The sequence below is a fragment of the Triticum urartu genome, chromosome 2A (assembly GCF_056163025.1).
Source record: "Triticum urartu cultivar PI428250 chromosome 2A, HENAU_Tu73, whole genome shotgun sequence".
NCBI classification, from domain to species: Eukaryota; Viridiplantae; Streptophyta; class Magnoliopsida; order Poales; family Poaceae; genus Triticum; species Triticum urartu.
The window spans coordinates 5,849,881-5,865,561 of NC_141874.1; the positions used below are offsets into that span (position 1 = coordinate 5,849,881).

At 41.5% G+C, this 15,681-nt stretch overlaps 1 non-coding gene across 1 annotated transcript; it reads right to left on the bottom strand.

The window, feature by feature from the left end:
• Positions 1–4,419: 4,419 nt before the first annotated feature.
• On the bottom strand, positions 4,420–4,491 carry TRNAD-GUC (transfer RNA aspartic acid (anticodon GUC)). The gene has a single exon. It is a non-coding gene; the product is annotated as a tRNA-Asp (tRNA).
• Between the last annotated feature and the right edge of the window lie 11,190 nt (positions 4,492–15,681).

Here is a 15,681-nt window from a genome sequence, read left to right on the forward strand (position 1 = left end):
AGAAAACAGAACAATAAGCGAGTTGTTGAATAAGCAATAGGGAAGCATCCTCTATGGGCGCATGCATGTCGTGTATGGTGATATCAAGCATCTAGCTGATACAATATCTCAAAAGGAAGTTTACACGTAGTCAGCAAATATATGTAACCACCATGTGTTGTGTGAAAAACATTCATGTGAAATCTATTTATTTCCGCATCGTTCTCCACCGACATCAAATGTGATATCGATCATGTTAGCTTGTGGTTCTCAAAAGTGCATTACAGAGTCAGCAAATATATGTAACCCCTGTGTGTTGTGTCTACCGAATAAAACAATTTTCATGTGAAATATATTTACTTCCTCGTCGTTCTCCACCGAAATGAAATGCTTTACATGAAGGACCTATGATTTCCTCTGAACAACGAGGCGGCCCGAGATTATCAAGAGCTACCCAAACATAGTTCGGGCTACTAACTGCCATGCATGCTAGATTACTCAAAACAAACTATTCTAAAGTTGATTTTGAAGTTCCCGTGCACTGAAAAATTGTTACTCTTTCCTTCTTGTTGCGGCAGCTAAGGCAAAGTCCTCATCCCCTCTAGGCTCCAAACTGAAGGCTTAATTTGACGGCAGAGGATGAATAGTATGATGAGCAGTGTCTCGAAGGAAAGGAGAGGAGCGTTTTCCATCAACTTCAGAGGGCTGCCACGATGGTGTGTCGCACCATCCTTATGAACTAATGCTCCACCAGCTATCCTTATTTTGCATGGATTACGTGTAATCTTCTGCAACTATCCTTATGAGGGCATGTACAATGGTGCTATCTTAGGAATGTCACGTATGATAAATGATGACATGGAGGAGAGATAACTCATAAGAAAAGGCTTGTCTTCTCTTATTTAAGAGAAGACAAGAGGTGATCTCTTAGCATAATATGTCTCACCACATTTTTAAGAATTGCTAGTTATTGAAAATAAGACTAAAAAATGACCCATTGTAGACAAAAAGTTTTGTCATCTCTAAATCACATGCAAGACTTAAGATAAGACTATTTTATCAACCATTGTACATGCCCTGAACTACTGCTCCACCTGCTAGAATAGAGTAGATCCCGCCGTGTGCTTGCATTTATATACTACCAAGTCACATCTTTTTTATTTTTTGCCCAAAGGAGAAACAGCAGCCTCCATCTCTCTGTATTTCGGCCCAGGATAACTAGACCATCGCATGCACATAGGCCCGATTTAAGTGAGCCGAAAAAGGAAAAAGGCACATCAGCCCCAATTTTTTTGGGCGTCCCTATATCTCCCCTACAGAGAGCTAGCCAAAAATGCTACACACACAGACTCCCACCTCACGGACTTTACGGACCTGCTGAGTTGTCCTGTTTTAATTTGTCTAATTAATCTCCTTCTCCTAATTAACCACCCCCCCCCTCCCTGATTTTAACTGGTGGGCTGGGTGCCCAGGCCCGTAAACCCCCCGTAACTCTCCGTCGATGTAGCAAAGCCGGAGAGCTAGCCCAACTTCCGATCGGCCGAAGGAGCGAGCAAGATGGGCCAGCCCACGCACGCTGCAGGCCACAGCTTCTTTTTTTTCATATTTCATTTTTACTTTTGTACCTTTTTATGCTTTAAATTATTATATATATTGAAAAAACTCTAGTAAACACATTTCCAAAATGATGGTCAAGTATTTGAAAAATTTTCAACAGGTATTTGAAAAATATTGAACAACTATTTATTAAATGTTTTTTTGTGAATAACTATTTATAAAATGTTAATCAAGCAATCGGAGAAATGTTGAATGTGTACAGAAAAATTGTTGATCATGTAATAAAAATATGATGAAATCTTTTGATCATTTATATAAAAATGCTAATCAAGCATTTTTAAAAATAAATGTTGAACAAGTATTTACAAAATGTTAATCAAGCTTTAAGGAAATGTTAAATGTATATAGAAAAAATATATTAAATACGTGATAAAAAATGTGGACTGTCCCGTCTCCAAGTTTTGACCTACTCACGCCAGTTTCCAGATTAACATGATAAACACTAGCCCGGCAGAAAAGAAAAATAAATAAGAAGAGACTACCCTTACAACCCTATATAAACTCTCGCTGATGCAACTTATTTCAGACAAGGAACTCTCACAAGGAACTTGAGTAGTTTCACAGGCACTGGTAGAAAAAGGGCCTATAGTCCCGGTTCGTAAGGGCCTTTAGTCCCGATTCCTAAACCGGGACTAAAGTGTCGGTACTAATACCCTGACCCTTTAGTCCCGGTTCAATCTAGAACCGGGACTAAAGGGCGCGGCCACGTGGAGCTCCACCTTTAGTCCCGATTGGTAACACCAACCGAGACTAAAGGAAAATTTATGATTTTTTTTGAAATTTTTTTTGATTTTTTTTATTTTCAAACTTCTGAATTATTTTAACCTCTAGTCTGTAATCACCACCCCTCATCACTTCTCAATTTATCCTCTAATCACCCCTCATCATTCTAAGTCATCTAACTTCTCGAACGGTCACCCATCCTCCCACTCCCCCAGCCTGAGCACGCTAAACTTTCGGGTTCTATTCTCCCTCGCTCCAAGTTTGCACTTGTTGTTTTCCTGACAATAGTAAGATGTCAATCCTATTAAGCTTCAGGAATTTTGCTTGAGCATGAAGTGACACATTTCACTGTTTGAGTTTGAAACTATTGTTTTAAAAAACAATAATTATTTAGTAACACTAATATTTCTTGAATAATTAGTTTGACCACAGTTTGACCAGATTTGACCAAAATTGAAATAACTAAAATAATTATTTAGTAACACCAATATTCTAGAATAATTAGTTTGACCATTGTTTGACCACAGTTTGCCCACTGTTTGAATATTTTTCAATTTTTTCCACTCTAGATCTTAAAAGCCCCGTAACTTTTTTTCTATTAGGTTTTTGAGGATTTTGAAAATGTTTAACGGGGTTCCCCCCATTAAATTTGGATGTAACTTTTCGAGTAGATGATTTTTCATATAAAGAACTTTTTCATCCGAGTTAGTATGCAAAAGTTATGCCCATTTTTACAAATTTCAGAGAGATTTTGCAAATAAAGTCAAAATTCACATTTGCAAATTTTCCCAACAACTAGACCACATATCACATGAGAAACTTATTTTCTTTTATTTTTTTTGACATTTCCATTATTTTCTTTTATTTTTTTTAAAACTGAAAAGGCGATCCAAGGGGGGTAGAGTTTGAAAATGGGACCTTTAGTACTGGTTCGTGGCACGAACCGGGACTAAAGGTCTCAACCCCATTAGTCTCGGTTCGTGCCTCAAACCGGGACTAAAGGTCTAATCTTTAGTCCCGGTTTGAGGCACGAACCGGGACTAAAGGTCATCGCACCCTTTAGTCCCGGTTCATGTCTTAAACCGGGACTAAAGGGCCCGAGTGAACCGGGACTAATGCTTTAGCCGCACGAACCGGGACCAATGCTCACATTAGTCCCGGTTCTAGACTGAACCGGGACTAATGCCTTAGCCGCACGAACCGGGACCAATGCTCACATTAGTCCCGGTTCTAGACTGAACCGGGACTAATGGGCTGAGCCGGCCTGGACCATAGCCCTGTTTTCTACTAGTGAGGTTACAAACTAGCTATGGCGTCGTCGATCGAAGTTAGTTTCAGAGCTCGCAGTTTTGTCGTGTTTGTGCAAGCCATGCTTCTCATCTGCGTGGTGATCATGAGCAGCAGCTACACCATCCATGGCGCTGGCCGAGGTACCAGTTCTAATTTGTTTTCATGTATTTATTATTATTTCCTGGAATACCACATATTAGTTTTTTTGTATCTTTTTCTGTTCATATGACGCTGTTCGATTAATTGGTTTGTGCTTCGATCTGTTTTGCACATGCAGTCCCGCGGCCGTTCTTCCGCGAGGCGAAGACACCGGAAGTGAACCTACCAGCATATTCCTCGTCCCGCCGTGTCACTAATAGTTGAATATAAGCTTACTCTAGAAAAAGTACTGTTGAATAAGCAATAGAAAGCATGGTCTATGGGCGCATGCATGTTGTGTATGGTGATATCGATCATGCCTGCTGATACAATTTCTCAAAAGTGCATTTACAGTGTCAGCAAAATATATGTAACCACTGTGTGTTGCGTCTACAGAATAAAACAATTTTCATGTGAAATATATTTATAACCTCATCGCTCTCCACCGAAATCACATGTTTTTTATACGAAGCACCTATGATTTCGGCCCAGGATACCCACCCCATCGGATGCAAGAAACAGCAGCCACCGGTTTTCTGTATTTCGGCCCAGGATAACCACCCCATCGGATGCAAGAAACAGCAGCCACCGGTTTTCTGTATTTCGGCCCAGGATAACCACCCCATCGCACGCAAATGGGCCCGATCTAAGTGGGCCAAAAAATGAAAAATGCGCCGTTGCCGGGGATCGAACCCGGGTCACCCGCGTGACAGGCGGGAATACTTACCACTATACTACAACGACTTGCTTGCTTTAAAATGCAGGAACAAGTTGACATTTGCAGCGGCACAAGGCAGGATGTGACAGTAGATGATACTCCGCACGATTATTGCGGGAATAGTTTGCAACATATTTCAATGTGATTTATTGTATGAAACATGAATATTTAAAATAATACTCCCTCTGTTTCTAAATATTTGTCTTTCTAGATATTTCAACAAGTGACTATATACAGAGCAAAAAAAGTGAATCTACACTCTAAAATATGTCTACATACATCCGTATGTGATAGTCCATTTAAAATGACTAGAAAGACAAATATTTAGGAACGGAGGGAGTAATATAAAAAGCTAAAACTAAAAAACATATAAGTTATGATGTTTGATTGAAAATTCTCATGTATGCTTGCATGTTGAGATGAGTGTTTTTCCATAAATGTCATGATGAAGTGGCATGCTTGTATGTTGACACACATATGATAGTGGGGGTGGGCCTTTGCTCATGCATGTTGTGCGAGATGTGGCATACTTGCACGTTGAGAGAAATAGTTAATGGAGGCAAGCTATTTAGATATAGAAGATTAGCATTTATGTGAAATTTTTTATGGAAAACAATATATATAGGTCGATTGGTCGTACACAGAAATCACCCGCTCCATCGCGCGCAAGAGGAAAAGTCGCCTCCTCACCATGTCCAACATAGCCATGCTTTTTCACCCCACCTCGGCACCTACATCTAGCCCCCCCCCCCCCCCCCCCCCCCTCTCCCTTCTCAGGGAGCTCCTAGACTACTTCTATCGCATGATTTTTTTGGAATTTTTTCTTCCACCATGGACCTTGAGCACAGCTCAATAATGAAGTCCTCCAAGCGCATCAAGCCTGACGGAAACACCTATACTATGGGGAATGAGTAAAAAGCGGAGCTCGTCACATGGTGCTACTAAATTGGATATTGTAGTTATTCTGTCTTTGTTTTGACGAGAAGCATGATTTATGTCACACCAGACTAACACAACTAAGGTGCCTTGTTGCATGTCTCCATGACCCACATGGCATAAGACACACATTCCGCTACATGAGCAATTTGTGTCGCTCTGTTTTCCCTTTGACCTCCTGGGTCCCGATAAAACTTCAAAGAGCTGGATTCGCTTAACAGATCATTGTGTATGTGTGTGTGTGTGGGGGGGGGGGGTGCGATCTTGTGAAGTTCACCCCCCCCCCCCCCCCCCTACTGGTTCGAAGACGGGCCTTCTTCAAACATGCCTTTGTAAGTGGCTAAAAAATTATTAGCCAACCAATGCCAACACCATGACCATGATATGCATTTTCAAATCGAAAACAACTCATTTTTGAGAAACCGACTTGACTAACGCCTTCTTGTCAAGAAGGAGCTGAATGATGTTGTTTTTCACCGATAGGTCTTAATTGTTGTTTATTCAACATTGAATTTACGACTCATTCAATCTATTTTTGCAATTGTCTAGTCATTTTCTTATTCAACATGTTGGATCCTTGCATCTGTTAATTTGCTCAACTTTCCGCGGAATTCAACAAATGAGGGTCTTCATAATTCTTTCAAATGGCATTGAAAGTGGCAGAGCTAATCACAAATTATAGGGTGTGCCACCTAGAAAAACAATCGGCATAACACACGAATTGACCATAAAAGGAATACGAATAACCCTATTAAAATAGAAACCTAAAGTTTTTTGTGGGTTCTCCCAAAATCATTGTCCCCATGATATCGGGGGGTTTCTCAAAATTGTAACATCACATACGTCACACGTGAGAGATGAAGTAGTCATTCGAGGCAAGAGGGTTGACTCTGCGTGTCTCGCATCAATCGGGGGCAAAGAGGCCAATAGATGTTATCCATCACCATGCCCGACGCATATCACCGCGCCCCATTTCAAAACTCGGTTTTCCCGCATTATGGATTTATATGAGAGAAAAGGTTTTCAAAAACTCAGCCTCCAACACCGAAGCCCTCCAAGCGCATCGAGGTTGGCAGAAACACATGGACTATGGGAAATGAGTCCAAAGTGGGGCTCGTCGGATTGTGTTACTAAACTGGAGATGGTTTTTCTTTTGACGAGAACATGACTTATGATGAGACTAAACAACTAGGGCCCTCGTTGCGTGTATCCATTATCCACATGTTCTCATGTTCTGCTATGTAAAGCAATTTTGTGTCACTCTGTTTTCCTTTTCACCTCCTGTCGTGGAATTGTCACGGCAGATGTCCTTAGTGTCAGGACTTAGTCGCGAGGCCAACGCATCTATGTGGTAGTTTGAGAGGGGTTGAGCGGGACGAGAGACGCATGTTTTACCCAGGTTCGGTCCCTCACGGTGGAGGTAAAAGCCTACATCCTGCTTCATTGATATTGATTATGATGACCACGGTTATAAAAGTGCTCTTATCTCGAGAGCTATTGTCTAAACCTAACTTGTCCAAGGTTGTGGAACTTGTCCCCTTTTGGGGAGCCCTGCCCCTCCTTATATATGTTGGAGGGGCGGGTTACATGACTAGTCCTAGTTGGATTAGGACTAGTCTCTTTTCTATTACAAGACGGATAGCAATCCAGGTCTTATTCAAACTGTTTAAGTCGGCCTGCTGGGCCACCTCCCGTGATGGGCCGCGGCCTACCTCCATGAGGATACCCGTGTCCCATATCCACGACAGTAGCCCCCAAGCTTTCGGGTGACTCGAAGAGTCGGGCGGAAGGTCTTGATTTTGTTGATGCTTTTGTCTTCCTTGAACGTGGAGCTTTTTTCCGGGTCGTTGACGTAATGGATGCCGAAATGTTGATGATGTTGAAAATATGCCCTAGAGGCAATAATAAATTGATTATTATTATATTTCCTTGTTCATGATAATCGTTTATTATCCGTGCTATAATTGTATTGATAGGAAACTCAGATACATGTGTGGATACATAGACAACACCATGTCCCTAGTGAGCCTCTAGTTGACTAGCTCGTTGATCAATAGATGGTTACGGTTTCCTAACCATGGACATTGGATGTCGTTGATAACGGGATCACATCATTAGGAGAATGATGTGATGGACAAGACCCAATCCTAAGCATAGCACTAGATCGTGTAGTTCGTATGCTAAAGCTTTTCTAATGTCAAGTATCATTTCCTTAGACCATGAGATTGTGCAACTCCCGGATACCGTAGGAATGCTTTGGGTGTATCAAACGTCACAACGTAACTGGGTGGCTATAAAGGTACATTACAGGTATCTCTGAAAGTGTCTGTTGGGTTGGCACGAATCGAGACTGGGATTTGTCACTCCGTGTAAGCGGGGAGGTATCTCTGGGCCCACTCGGTAGGACATCATCATATGCGCAATGTGGCCAAGGAGTTGATCACGGGATGATGTGTTACGGAACGAGTAAAGAGACTTGCCGGTAACGAGATTGAACTAGGTATTGGATACCGACGATCGAATCTCGGGCAAGTAACATACTGAAGGAAATATGCCCTAGAGGCAATAATAAAGTTATTATTTATTTCCTTATTTCATGATAAATGTTTATTATTCATGCTAGAATTGTATTAACTGGAAACATAATACATGTGTGAATACATAGACAAACAGAGTGTCACTAGTATGCCTCTACTAGACTAGCTCGTTAATCAAAGATGGTTATGTTTCCTAACCATGAACAAAGAGTTGTTATTTGATTGACGAGGTCACATCATTAGTTGAATGATCTGATTGACATGACCCATTGCATTAGCTTAGCACCCGATCGTTTAGTATGTTGCTATTGCTTTCTTCATGACTTATACATGTTCCTATGACTATGAGATTATGCAACTCCCGTTTGCCGGAGGAACACTTTGGGTGCTACCAAACGTCACAACGTAACTGGGTGATTATAAAGGAGCATTACAGGTGTCTCCAAAGGTACATGTTGGGTTGGCGTATTTCGAGATTAGGATTTGTCACTCCGATTGTCGGAGAGGTATCTCTGGGCCCTCTCGGTAATGCACATCACATAAGCCTTGCAAGCATTGCAACTAAGATGTTAGTTGTGAGATGATGTATTACGGAACGAGTAAAGAGACTTGCCAGTAACGAGATTGAACTAGGTATTGGATACCGACGATCGAATCTCGGGCAAGTAACATACCGATGACAAAGGGAACAACGTATGTTGTTATGCGGTCTGACCGATAAAGATCTTCGTAGAATATGTAGGAGCCAATATGGGCATCCAGGTCCCGCTATTGGTTATTGACCGGAGACGTGTCTCGGTCATGTCTACATGGTTCTCGAATCGTAGGGTCCGCACGCTTAAGGTTTCGATGACAGTTATTATGAGTTTATGAGTTTTGATGTACCGAAGGAGTTCGGAGTCCCGGATGAGATCAGAGACATTACGAGGAGTCTCAAAATGGTCGAGACGTAAAGATCGATATATTGGATGACTATATTCAGACATCGGAAAGGTTCCGAGTGATTCAGGTATTTTTCGGAGTACCGGGTAGTTACGGGAGAAGTAATGGGCCTTGATGGGCTTTAGTGGGAAGAGGAAAAAGGCTGCTGCGCCCCCCCCCCTCTAGTCCGAATTGGACTAGGGAAAAGGGGGCCGGCCACCTTTCCTACTCCTCCACTTCCTTCTCCTTTCCTCCCCTCTTGATGGACTCCCCACTTGGAGTCCTAGTAGGACTCCCATCCTGGCCGCACCAATGGCCTTGGCCGGCCTCCTCCTCCTCCATCCTTTATATAATGAGGCAAGGGGCACCCCATAGACACAAGTTGATCATTGAGATCGTTCCTTAGCTGTGTGCGGTGCCCCCTGCCACCATATTCCACCTCGATCATATCGTTGTAGTGCTTAGGCGAAGCCCTGCGTCGGTAATACATCAAGATCGTCACCACGCCGTCGTGCTGACGGAACTCCTCCCCCAAGCTTTGCTGGATCGGAGCCCGGGGATTGTCATCGAGTTGTACGTGTGCTAAGAACTCGGAGGTGCCGAAGTAACGGTGCTTGGATCGGTCGGATCGGGAAGAAGATGTACGACTACTTCCTCTACGTTGTGTCAACGCTTCCGTTGCGATCTACAAGGGTACGTAGATCATACTCTCCCCTCGTTGCTATGCATCACCATGATCTTGCGTGTGCGTAGGAAATTTTTGAAATTACTACGTTCCCCAACAGTGGCATCCGAGCCTAGGTTTTATGGATTGATGTTATATGCACGAGTAGAACACAAGTAAGTTGTGGGCGATATAAGTCATACTGCCTACCAGCATGTCATACTTTGGTTCGGCGGTATTGTTGGATGAAGCGGCCCGGACCGACATTACGCGTACGCTTACGCGAGACCGGTTCTCCCGACGTGCTTTGCACATTGGTGGCTTGTGGGTGACAGTTTCTCCAACTTTAGTTGAACCGAGTGTGGCTACGCCCGGTCCTTGCGAAGGTTAAAACGGAGTCTATTTGACAAACTATCGTTGTGGTTTTGATGCGTAGGTGAGATTGGTTCTTGCTTAAGCCCGTAGCAGCCACGTAAAACTTGCAACAACAAAGTAGAGGACGTCTAACTTGTTTTTGCAGGGCATGTTGTGATGTGATATGGTCAAGACGTGATGAGATATAAGTTGTTGTATGAGATTATCATGTTTTGTGGAAGTTATCGGCAACTGGCAAACGCCTTATGGTCGTCTCTCTATTGCATGAGATGCAAGCGTCCAATAATTGCTTTACTTTATCGCTATGCGATAGCAAGAGTTGCAAGAGCAATAGTTGGCGAGACGACCGTGTGACGACACATTGATATAGATCAAGATGATGGAGATCATAGTGTCATGCCGGTGACGATAGAGATCATGACAGTACTTTGGAGATGGAGATCAAAGGCGCAAGATGATGATGGCCATATCATGTCACATATTTTGATTGCATATGATGTTTATCTTTTATACATCTTATTCCTGCTTTGATTGACGGTAGCATTATAAGATGATCTCTCACTAATTATCAAGAAGTGTTCTCCCTGAGTATGCACCGTTGCAAAAGTTCTTCGTGCTGAGACACCACGTGATGATCGGGTGTGATAGGCTCTACGTTCAAATACAACGGGTGCAAAACAGTTGCACACGCGGAATACTCAGGTTATACTTGACGAGCCAAGCATATACAGATATGGCCTCGGAACACGGAGACCGAAAGGTCGAGCGTGAATCATATAGTACATATGATCAACATAATGATGTTCACCAATGAAATTACTCCATCTCACGTGATGATCGGACATGGTTTAGTTGATTTGGATCACGTGATCACTTAGAGGATTAGAGGGATGTCTATCTAAGTGGGAGTTCTTAAGTAATATGATTAATTAAACTTTAATTTATCATGAACTTAGTCCTGGTAGTATTAGCATATCTATGTTGTAGATCAATAGCTCGCGTTGTTGCTTTCATATGCTTATTTTCATATGTTCCTAGAGAAAATTGTGTTGAAAGATGTTAGTAGCAATGATGCAGATTGGATCCGTGATCTGAGGTTTATCCTCATTGCTGCACAGAAGAATTATGTCCTTGATGCACCGCTAGGTGACAGACCTATTGCAGGAGCAGATGCAGACGTTATGAACGTTTGGCTAGCTCAATATGATGACTACTTGATAGTTTAGTGCACCATGCTTAACGGCTTAGAATCGGGACTTCAAAGACATTTTGAACGTCATGGACCATATGAGATGTTCCAGGAGTTGAAGTTAATATTTCAAGCAAATACCCGAGTTGAGAGATATGAAATCTCCAACAAGTTCTATAGCTAAAAGATGGAGGAGAATCGCTCAACTAGTGAGCATGTGCTCAGATTGTCTGGGTACTACAATCGCTTGAATCAAGTGGGAGTTAATCTTCCAGATAAGATAGTGATTGACAGAATTCTCTAGTCACCATCACCAAGTTAGTAGAACTTCGTGATGAACTATAATATGCAAGGGATAACGGAAACAACTCCCAAGCTCTTCGTGATGCTGAAATCAACGAAGGTAGAAATCAAGAAAAACATCAAGTGTTGATGGTTGACAAGATCACTAGTTTCAAGAAAAGGGCAGAGGGAAGAAGGGGAACTTCAAGAAGAACAGCAAGCAAGTTGCTGCTCAAGTGAAGAAGCCCAAGTATGGTCCTAAGCCTGAGACTAAGTGTTTCTACTGCAAAGGGACTGGTCACTGGAAGCGGAACTACCCCAAGTGATTGGCAGATAAGAAGGATGGCAAAGTGAACATAAGTATATTTGATATACATGTTATTGATGTGTACTTTACTAGTGTTTATAGCAACCCCTCAGTATTTGATACTAGTTCAGTTGCTAAGATTAGTAACTCGAAACGGGAGTTGCAGAATAAACAGAGACTAGTTAAGGGTGAAGTGACGATGTGTGTTGGAAGTGGTTCCAAGATTGATATGATCATCATCGCACACTCCCTATACTTTCGGGATTAGTGTTGAACCTGAATAAGTGTTATTCGGTGTTTGCGTTAAGCATGAATATGATTTGATCATGTTTATTGTGATACGGTTATTCATTTAAGTAAGAGAATAAATTGTTGTTATGTTTACATGAATAAAACCTTATATGGTTACACACCCAATGAAAATAGTTCGTTGGATCTCGATCGTAGTGATACACATAATCATAATATTGAAACCAAAAGATGCAAAGTTAATAATGATAGTGCAACTTATTTGTAGCACTGCTGTTTAGTTCATATTGGTATAAAGCGCATGAAGAAACTCCATGCTGATGGGCTTTTGGAATCACTTGATTATGAATCAGTTGATGCTTGCGAACCATGCCTCATAGGCAAGATGACTAAGACTCTGTTCTTCGGAACAATGGAGCGAACAACAGATGTGTTGGAAATCATACATACTGATGTATGTGGTCCGATGAATATTGAAGCTCGTGACAGGTATCATTATTTTCTGATCTTCACAGATGATTTGAGCAGATATGAGTATATCTACTTGATGAAACACAAGTCTGAAACATTTGAAAAGTTCAAAGAATTTCAGAGTGAAGTGAAAAATCATCGTAACAAGAAAATAAAGTTTCTACGATCTGATCGTAGAGAAGAGTATTTGACTTACGAGTTTGGCCTTCAGTTAAAAACAATGTGAAATAGTTTCACTACTCATGCCACCTGGAACACCACAATGTAATGGTGTGTCCGAACGTCATAACCGTACTTTATTAGATATGGTGCGATCTATGATGTCTCTTACCGATCTACCACTATCGTTTTGGGGTTATGCATTAGAGACAGCTGCATTCACGTTAAATAGGGCACTATCTAAATCCGTTGAGACGACACCATGTGAACTATGGTTTGGCAAGAAACCTAAGCTGTCGTTTCTTAAATTTGGGGTTGCGATGCTTATATGAAAAAGTTTCATCCTGATAAGCTCAAACTCAAATCGGAGAAGTGCGTCTTCATAGGATATCCAAAGGAAACTATTGGATACACCTTCTATCACAGATCCGAAGGCAAGACTTTTGTTGCTAAATTCGGAAACTTTCTGGAGAAGGAGTTTCTCTCGAAAGAAGTGAGTGGGAGGAAAGTAGAAAACTTGATAAGGTAATTGTACCTTCTCCCTTATTGGAAAGTAGTTCATCACAGAAATCTGTTCTTGTGACTACTACACCAATTAGTGAGGAAGCTAATGATGATGATCATGTAACTTCAGATCAAGTTACTACTGAATCTCGTAGGTAAACCAGAGTGAAATCCGCACCAGAGTGGTACGGTAATCCTGTTCTGGAAGTCATGTTACTAGACCATGACGAACTTGCGAACTATGAGGAAGCGATGATGAGCCCAGATTCCGCGAAATGGTTTGAGGCCATGAAATCTGAGATATGATCCATGTATGAGAACAAAGTATGGACTTTGATGGATTTGCCCGATGATCGGCAAGCCATAGAAAATAAATGGATCTTCAAGAGGAAGACGGACGCTGATAGTAGTGTTACTATCTACAAAGCTAGAATTGTCGCAAAAAGGTTTTTCGACAAGTTCAAGGTGTTGACTACGATGAGAGTTTCTCTCTCGTATCTATGCTTAAGTCTGTCCGAATCATGTTAGCAAATTGCCGCATTTTATGAAATCTGGCAAATGGATAAACAAAACTGCATTCCTGAATGGATTTCTGGAAGAAGAGTTGTATATGATACAACCAGAAGGTTTTGTCAATCCTAAAGGTGCTAACAAAATATGCAAGCTCCAGCGATCCATCTATGGACTGGTGCAAGAATCTCGGAGTTGGAATATATGTTTTGATAAGTTGATCAAAGCATATAGTTTTATACAGACTTGCAGTGAAGCCTGTATTTACGAGAAAGTGAGTGGGAGCACTACAGCATTTCTGATAAGTATATGTGAATGACATATTGTTGATCGGAAATAATGTAGAATTATTCTGTAAAGCATAAAGGAGTGTTTGAAAGGAGTTTTTCAAAGAAAGACTTCGGTGAAGCTACTTACATATTGAGCTTCAAGATCTATAGAGATAGATCAAGACGCTTGATAAGTTTTTCAATGAGTACATACCTTGACAAGATTTTGACGTAGTTCAAAATGGAACAGTCAAAGAAAAAAAAAGTTTCTTGCCTGTGTTACAAGGTGTGAAGTTGAGTAAGACTCAAAGCCCGACCACGGCAGAAGATAGAAAGAGAATGAAAGTCATTCCCTATGCCTCAGTCATAGGTTCTATAAAGTATGCCATGCTGTGTACCAGATCTATTGTATACCCTACACTAATTGGCATGGGAGTACAATAGTGATCTAGGAGTAGATCACTGGACAGCGGTCAGAATTATCCTTAGTGAAATAAGGATATGTTTCTCGATTATGGACGTGACAAAAAGGTTCGCCGTAAAGGGTTACGTCGATGCAAGTTTTGACACAGATCTGGATGACTCTAAGTCTCGATCTAGATACATATTGAAAGTGGGAGCAATTAGCTAGAGTAGCTCCATGCAGAGCATTGTTGACATAAATATTTGCAAAATACTTACGGATCTGAATGTGACACACCCGTTGACTAAGATTCTCTCACAAGCAAAACATGATCACACCTTAGTACTCCTTGGGTGTTAATCACATAGCGATGTGAACTAGATTACTGAATCTAGTAAACCCTTTGGGTGTTGATCACATATCGATGTGAACTATGGGTGTTAATCACATGGTGATGTGAACTATTGCTGTTAAATCACATGGCGATGTGAACTAGATTATTGACTCTAGTGCAAGTGGGAAACTGAAGGAAATATGCCCTAGAGGCAATAATAAAGTTATTATTTATTTCCTTATTTCATGATAAATGTTTATTATTCATGCTAGAATTGTATTAACTGGAAACATAATACATGTGTGAATACATAGACAAACAGAGTGTCACTAGTATGCCTCTACTAGACTAGCTCGTTAATCAAAGATGGTTATGTTTCCTAACCATGGACAAAGAGTTGTTATTTGATTAACGAGGTCACATCATTAGTTGAATGATCTGATTGACATGACCCATTCCATTAGCTTAGCACCCGATCGTTTAGTATGTTGCTATTGCTTTCTTCATGACTTATACATGTTCCTATGACTATGAGATTATGCAACTCCCGTTTGCCGGAGGAACACTTTGGGTGCTACCAAACGTCACAACGTAACTGGGTGATTATAAAGGAGCATTACAGGTGTCTCCAAAGGTACATGTTGGGTTGGCGTATTTCGAGATTAGGATTTGTCACTCCGATTGTCGGAGAGGTATCTCTGGGCCCTCTCGGTAATGCACATCACATAAGCCTTGCAAGCACTGCAACTAATGAGTTAGTTGTGAGATGATGTATTACGGAACGAGTAAAGAGACTTGCCAGTAACGAGATTGAACTAGGTATTGGATACCGACGGTCGAATCTCGGGCAAGTAACATACCGATGACAAAGGGAACAACATATGTTGTTATGCGGTCTGACCGATAAAGATCTTCGTAGAATATGTAGGAGCCAATATGGGCATCCAGGTCCCGCTATTGGTTATTGACCGGAGACGTGTCTCGGTCATGTCTACATTGTTCTCGAACCGTAGGGTCCGCACGCTTAAGGTTTCGATGACAGTTATTATGAGTTTATGAGTTTTGACGTACCGAAGGAGTTCGGAGTCCCGGATGAGATCAGGGAC